General features: G+C 33.9%; 2 long non-coding RNA genes and 1 other non-coding gene across 4 annotated transcripts; 2 read left to right on the top strand and 1 right to left on the bottom strand.

Moving 5' to 3' along the window:
- Positions 1-401: 401 nt before the first annotated feature.
- Positions 402-3,328, top strand: LOC103404037 (uncharacterized). Of its 2 annotated transcripts, XR_011577085.1 has the most exons (5): positions 402-514; positions 1,502-1,694; positions 1,773-1,935; positions 2,170-2,293; positions 2,912-3,328. It is a non-coding gene; the product is annotated as an uncharacterized lncRNA (long non-coding RNA). The 2 variants fall into 2 exon arrangements; XR_011577086.1 differs by lacking the exons at positions 402-514; positions 1,502-1,694 and having other exon boundaries at positions 1,774-1,935; positions 2,906-3,149.
- Positions 3,329-4,737: 1,409 nt separating this feature from the next.
- Positions 4,738-4,865, top strand: LOC114822389 (U11 spliceosomal RNA). The gene has a single exon (XR_003770466.2). It is a non-coding gene; the product is annotated as a U11 spliceosomal RNA (small nuclear RNA).
- A 1,021-nt stretch (positions 4,866-5,886) lies between these two features.
- Positions 5,887-6,716, bottom strand: LOC139192814 (uncharacterized). The gene is made up of 2 exons (XR_011577231.1): positions 6,412-6,716; positions 5,887-6,146 (listed from the first exon to the last, which is right to left on the bottom strand). It is a non-coding gene; the product is annotated as an uncharacterized lncRNA (long non-coding RNA).
- Positions 6,717-6,758: the final 42 nt, after the last annotated feature.

The following is a 6,758-nucleotide window of genomic DNA, read 5'->3' as shown; positions in this document are numbered from 1 at the left end:
ATCACTGCCCCTCCCATATATCGAACTTCTGCAAAGGTATGTGAATCCGTGGATATATGGTTTCAGTTAAGATCATTTACATGGTTCTGATATCTGTTTGATTTGGATTAATTCTTGACTCCCTGGTTTGCTTTGGATTGTTGTTTCGGTTCTCTCAATCGTCCATGCAGTTGGAGCACTCCGCTTTCGAAAGTAGTGGTGGTTCCAATCACTAGACCTTTTTTTTTTTTCTTGCACCGGATCAAACAGTTTAACGTCCACAGATAGTGGATAGGTATGTCTTTGTTTCTTGCAGTTGCAGATTTATGAAGAAGGACGAGAACATGCATATGGAAGCATTTTGGCGGAAGCAGAGAGAAAATGAAAACCGAAAATAAAGAACATAGGAAAAAAATTGTCAAGCTCCAACCTCCAACAATTGAAAGCATCGACAAAGTAGGGGCTACAATGAAAATCAATTGATGAAGATTTTGCGAAGGTCCATGATTTGACTTGGTGAAGACTTCGAGGGAGAGTGTCAACTGTGCTCTTAATCTTAATTTTACATTTAGGTTATAAGTTTCTGCTTTCAATTGTTTTCCTGTCCATTTTCAGTTTGAGTTTTTGTTTGACTATTCAATTTTTGCATCTGTGAGCTTTTATCTACATGCTGCTACTTTGTTCAAGCTCTTTCTTAGAATAGTTTAACACTTTTTTTTGTTAATTGGGTCCTGATCTTCCATGATTTCAAATGAACTTGATCTCACATGTATTGAGTTTTGTATTTTCTAATTATAATGCATAAAGCTATGGCAGAAGTCCGTATAACGGAAATTGTGAATTACGTAGGCAAATGGGTTTGGAAAATAAGAAAAAGCTTCAGCGGCCATCTGAGTTTGTGATTGGTCTGCAACTTTTTCAATTACATTAAGTTGTAAGCTAGCAAAGAAGAGCTATAATTGTGTGGACAAATTGGTTTAATGTAAGTGATAGTACCAATTTGTGGTACTGTATCTTAGTATACTATCTATTATTTGTGATAAGAGTGATTTTTGAATTACAGATGTGATAGAGTGAGTGGTACTGTATGTGATCACAGATCTTTGTAGACTGTTTAATGACCAAAATTGTTCATTGTAGTTTGAATTTGTCATAATTAAAATCAAGTTTATTGTTCCACAAAAGTTTCTGGAATGTTGATTTTGGAAAAACGAAACTGAAAAGTTTCTCTTTATTGTCATTAAGGTACCTTAATAATTCGCCCCTGTTCTTTGAACATGTTTGTTAGTCTTGATCAGACATTAAACATACTAATTATACATGCCATGCAATTTTAATTGATTGCAAGCTTATTTGCTTTCTCCGATGTACTTTAAATTTCTCTCTTGGCTTCGTTTGCAATCTTTTTTGGATTAATTCTTCATATTCTCCCAAGTTTGTATCTGTTGGACGAAGAAATTGTTCTTTTATTTCTATCATATGTTTTAATTGTTATTATTTCAACGTATGTCCTTCCTGGCAGATTCTAATAGATGTTGCTATTCTCAAGCATGAAAATAAAGAATTGAGGAGCTTTGAGCCAAAATTGCAGGTTAATTATAAATATAGATCGCCTACGTAAAATAAAGGAATTTAAATATTCCACGTGTTTTAGGAATCTCATTCAGAAAAGTTGGGCATAGGACATCCTCAACCTGCAAAACACGTTATTGCAGGTTTGGAATATACACTTTCTGTTTATTATAATTAGTTGAATGCAAGTGTATTCTGGGACATGCATACTTTCTATGCAGACTGAGTTAGAGAGGGGGCGTATGGCTTTGGAGTTGGAGGAGGAAAAAAAAAGCCCAAGCTGAAAGAGAGGAGATGGTGCAAAAGCAAGCTAAGAAAATTGAGAACCTGAGCTCAATGATGTTGTATTCAAATAGAGATGAGAATCGCGATCACTTTAAAAAGGTTTGCACGACTAATTAATTTTCATTTTGAACTTGTGTATAATAGTTGATGTTCATATTTATGTTCGATTCCTAATTTTGTTGTTCTGAAAATGAAAAATAACTACTTAAAAGTGTAAAATTTTATTATTAATAAACACAAAAATATGTGCTTGATATTCTAATGTGCCATTGCCAATGAGATAAGATTTAGTTAAACACTCTATGTTGAATCGATAAATTTAGCACGATACAGGTTAGGAGACGTGGTCGTGCGAACTCAAGAACTCAAGACAATCCTCCAATTTTGCCTTCACACGCTTCCTCCTGTTTTATTTGGAGCAATTGGAGATGGCGACCCAAAATAATAACGAGCCAAGGTATACTTGAGTTTTCCATTTTATTAATTGTCATTTGCAGAGAGATAAATAAAGCAGTTATGTATGAGTATCAGATTTCTTCGTCTACATTGCGGTTAGTCAAATGGTTGAAGCAGTTTGTTGTTTTATTTGCATTTTACAACTTTCATTGGAATAATATTTGATTTGAGTTAAAACTTTGATTTATGAATTTACATGTTTTTATTTGTTTCTCTGTCATATGGTTGGCATCATTTCAGTCCAATAACTCTCGACATAGTTAAGTTGAGGAATTTAGCGTTGATGATTTCCCTTTTTTTTCCCGCTGTTTATAGAGATGCTTGTCATTTTATTCATTTTTCATGTTAACTTTGTTCAATAAGCTTCATGTGGCTTAAGCATTGAAGTTATTCAATTTTGTTTTAAATATATTTAGGTGTTTTGGAAAAGGTATTTTATGTGCATAAAGGCTATTAAGCTTAACAAATTGTAACCTCTTGCAAGCTTCATCAGCTTATGTTTGTGAGGCAAAAAGGAGATGACTTGGTTGTTTAATCAAGTTAATAATTTGATTAAAACAATCCATTGTGGCTACTTATTAACTGTTATTTGATTGAATTTGGTTTTCTCAAGATTCAGGATTATGTGCACTTCACTCCGCAGCGAATTAGAGAAGTTTGATCGACTATGAGGCAACATGGGATTCTAGCAAGAGAATATCCAGGGTGCATCATTATAAGAACTCAAAGAAGTCATATTTCGAGCTTGGGATTAGGGGCCCTCTTTGCCTTCTCTCTTTACACACCGTCTTGGGTGGAAGAATCAAATTGAAAAACCTATCTGCCAAATTAAAGAATGTTGGATTCGAGAACATATATACGGAGAAAACTTTGAAAGATAGAGAGATAAACCAAAAAAAATCAAACATGAGAATCAAATGGCTTACCAACTGGCTAGGTTTTTAATTTCTCATGCAGTTATATGAGTGCGTATGCAGCAGTTCCTTTATCCATATTCCTAACAGGACATCATGCAAGATAAATTTTTTTTGTTTGAGGGGCTTTATAGTCTAATTATTTTTGTGAAGCCTTGAGACATCAAACTTGATGTCTGGCTCTCTGTAATATTAGATTAGATTAGATTAGATTAGATAAGAATATCTAAAGGAAAACTAATGAAAAAAGCTTGAAAACTTTGAGTTTTAACGATAAGGACAAAATAAAAGGTAAAGTGAATAGTACCATGATTGACTTTTTAGTGTAAGAATGTGGTTTTTTGTTAAAGTGAACAGTACAAAGAGCTTTTCGTTAAAGTTCTCAATATCTAAAGTAACATCTTTAGAATGAGGCTTGCAGAGAGGCTAATTTATTTTTATCAGAAAAGGGCTTTGATCCAAATTTGGACTTTAGCCACTTGATGTTTTTGGGCTTTAGTCCTCAGCCCAATTTAATTTTTCTGATGAATTTGTTTACTTCAAAAAACAACCCCATTACAACTGTGAGCAGAATTTCTAGTTTTCAAGTACACTATTCAATAAAATTGGATGCTTATGAGAGCCTGATATGCCCGTGTGCTTATTTAAAAAAAAAAAAAAAAAATTTTAACGAAATACTTTCGGTACTCTTCACTTTTAACGAAAATGACATTTTTACTCTAAAAATTCACTTCCGGTACTATTCACTTACAATACTTTTTTGTCACTTTGATTAAAACTCAAAGTTTTTAAGTTATTTTCATTAATTTTCCTTTTAAAAAATGCTATTGATTGAACATGAATGGAACTTTCACTCAATAGAATAGACGCCTTTATACGATTAAATTATCATTCTCCTTTTTGCATGGTTTTACATGCAATTCCTTCAAATGGAGCGATTGATACTGTTGATGGTTTTAAACCTTTCTTCTTGTAACCGAAAATAACTCAGAAAGGGATCCTCCGGATCCCTCCCACCGAATCTTTCTCATCAAACAATTTGGGCATTTGAAATTTGATTAAACGGCTAAAAATAGGGGCCCACTCTAAAAGTTATAATAACTTTAGCAGCTTGATCAAATTTCAAGGGCACAGGTTGTTTGATGAAAATGATTAGGTGGAAGGGATCCTCTTCCTTTCCAAATAACTCGACCATAGTTTTTCATATGTGGATTATATCATGTAAAATAGGTCTTGCAATCAAGATCAAATCCAATTTTGTACCATGGAAAGGTGGAGCGGTAAGTCAAGCATCATCGAACTCAAGCCTTCAAGTGTAGGGGTGCCAATTGAACTACAAGCTTCTACCATCTTTTCATTTTTTTTTTTTTTTTTTTTTGTTTCTGTCACGCCACGCATTAATTACCAGAGTTAATAGGTTAACTTGAGTTAGGAATGAAGCATTGGGCAACGGATCCCACATCGACGAGAACGCGAAGGGGCGAGGGAACGACGTGGTATAAAGACGAGGCGGTTGGTTAAGATTAATTTTTAAAAGGGTCAGTTGGCTAAATGTGCCACTCTCACCCTAGTTTGGTGAGTGCCGTATGGATATCAAGACATATGGCTGACATAATTTGTGGGACCTCATAGGGTTGGCTCGCCTTGGCCGACCCTCCAGTTTTAGTACCTCAAACCTTACTAAACTTTGTAGTACCTCATTTGATATTGACATTGATTGGAGCGTATTCCGTTTGACGCGATTGACATTTCTGTGGATTGTTTAGCTACTTGTTTCAAAGAAATATTTTTGCTCAACGGTGATAAATATTGTGGTTAACATTACCACTATCATGAATAAAAATGCATAATTGTTTGAATTGGTAATTATATCGTGCACTAGTTTTTAGGTTAAATTTTAGGCTTATTTATACCAACGCCGTCTGAAAAATCAACTTTCCTCTGATTTTATTCTATGAAATTCAAATTACTTAACTACCCAAGTGTTTACTATATGTCTCACTTTATCTGGATTTGGATCCCATCCGGATCCAAATTGTAGAGATTCTAGGGATCCTCACATCTTAACCATTTATTGTACATAGTTCAGTAAAAAATCATTTGAATTTTATTATTTAAAATTAAACACAAATTGTACCTAATGAAAACTAGCAACACAATGTACGATGAACGGCTAGGATGTAAGGATCCCTAGGATCCCCACAAAGATTATTCGAAGAGGATCCTCATCCACTTTATCCCGTGTTGTTAAGTTAGTTAAGATCCCCGTCAAAATGCTGACATGGCGTTCATAAGTGTTTTCTTACTTTAAACTCCAATAACACTACTATAAAACTACTCATTAGTGGCATTCCTAAAAGCAACAAGAAAATCATATTCCTGTCGGATATTAAGTAAAATCCGACAAAAAATGGCTGCAATGGCGAATAAGAGAAGCGACAAAATTGCTGGCGTCAGGAAAAGGCTTTACTGTTAGTTATGACTCTAAAATCGACAAGAAAATAGTGTCGGATATAAGTGAAATTAACACTCCCAATAGTTATAGGCGATATTAATTGTTGAGAAATCTCGTCGAATATAGAGACAATGCTGTCACATATAACCGACATAATAAAAATTATAAAAACTAAATTTATGTTTTGAATAAAAATAAAAAATAAACAAAAATGCTCCTTTATCCGACACCCATGCTAATTTTTTTTTAAATAAAATAAAATCCATATCGGACATAAATGCTTCCATTGGTAATGTTCTTCAACAATATATCTCATTATACAAAGTGTTTATACAACAAAATAAAAGAAAACATAATGATGACTTTTCCTTTTTCCTATCTTCTTTTCCCTTTCTTCTTTTCTTCCCCTTCTTCTGTCGGTGCTACCTTTCTCCTTTCCCCTTCCCCCTTCTCCTCTTTTCCCCTTCTTCTTTTGATGCTGTTCACTGCAGAACAACAGTCCATCACATGAGAAAACATGAATTAACAAAATTTCAACAACAATTGATGCCAAAAACATCACTAAATATTAACAAATTAGATAAAATAAATATGGTTTAAACAGAACAAAGTATGAGAAATCTGATAATTAGCAAATTAGTCATAAAAATAGATTGAATTGAACAAAAACTACAAAACCATAATAAAATTAGGGAACTACAAATTTTTAGTTAACTTGAAAAAATTAAAACAAAATCCCTCACTAATTACCTCATATAAGCAAAATCCCTTACACGCGATAGAAAACGGGAGTGGGAAAGCGAGACATTTTTGGTGTTTGGCATAAATCTTGTGTTGTCATACTAGAGAGAGAAGACAGGGAGATGTGATTGGCAACTGTCATGGAGAGAGTGATGGAGAAGAAAGGGAAAAGGAGAAGGGGAGAAGAAGAAGGAAAGAAGGAGGAGAGGAGAAGGAAAGGGGGAAGGAATGCAGCAGGAAGGAGAAGAAACTAGGGAAGGCAGAAGACAACGGAAGAGAGAGGGATTTTATTATGTAGAATTGGTAGTACTGTCATTTAAAATAGACATCAATCTTTTTCGTATAAAAAATATAAA

The sequence above is a fragment of the Malus domestica genome, chromosome 16 (genome assembly GCF_042453785.1).
Source record: "Malus domestica chromosome 16, GDT2T_hap1".
Classification (NCBI taxonomy): Eukaryota; Viridiplantae; Streptophyta; class Magnoliopsida; order Rosales; family Rosaceae; genus Malus; species Malus domestica.
Note: the sequence above shows the minus strand (reverse complement) of the source record. Positions and strands in the feature narration are given on the sequence as shown.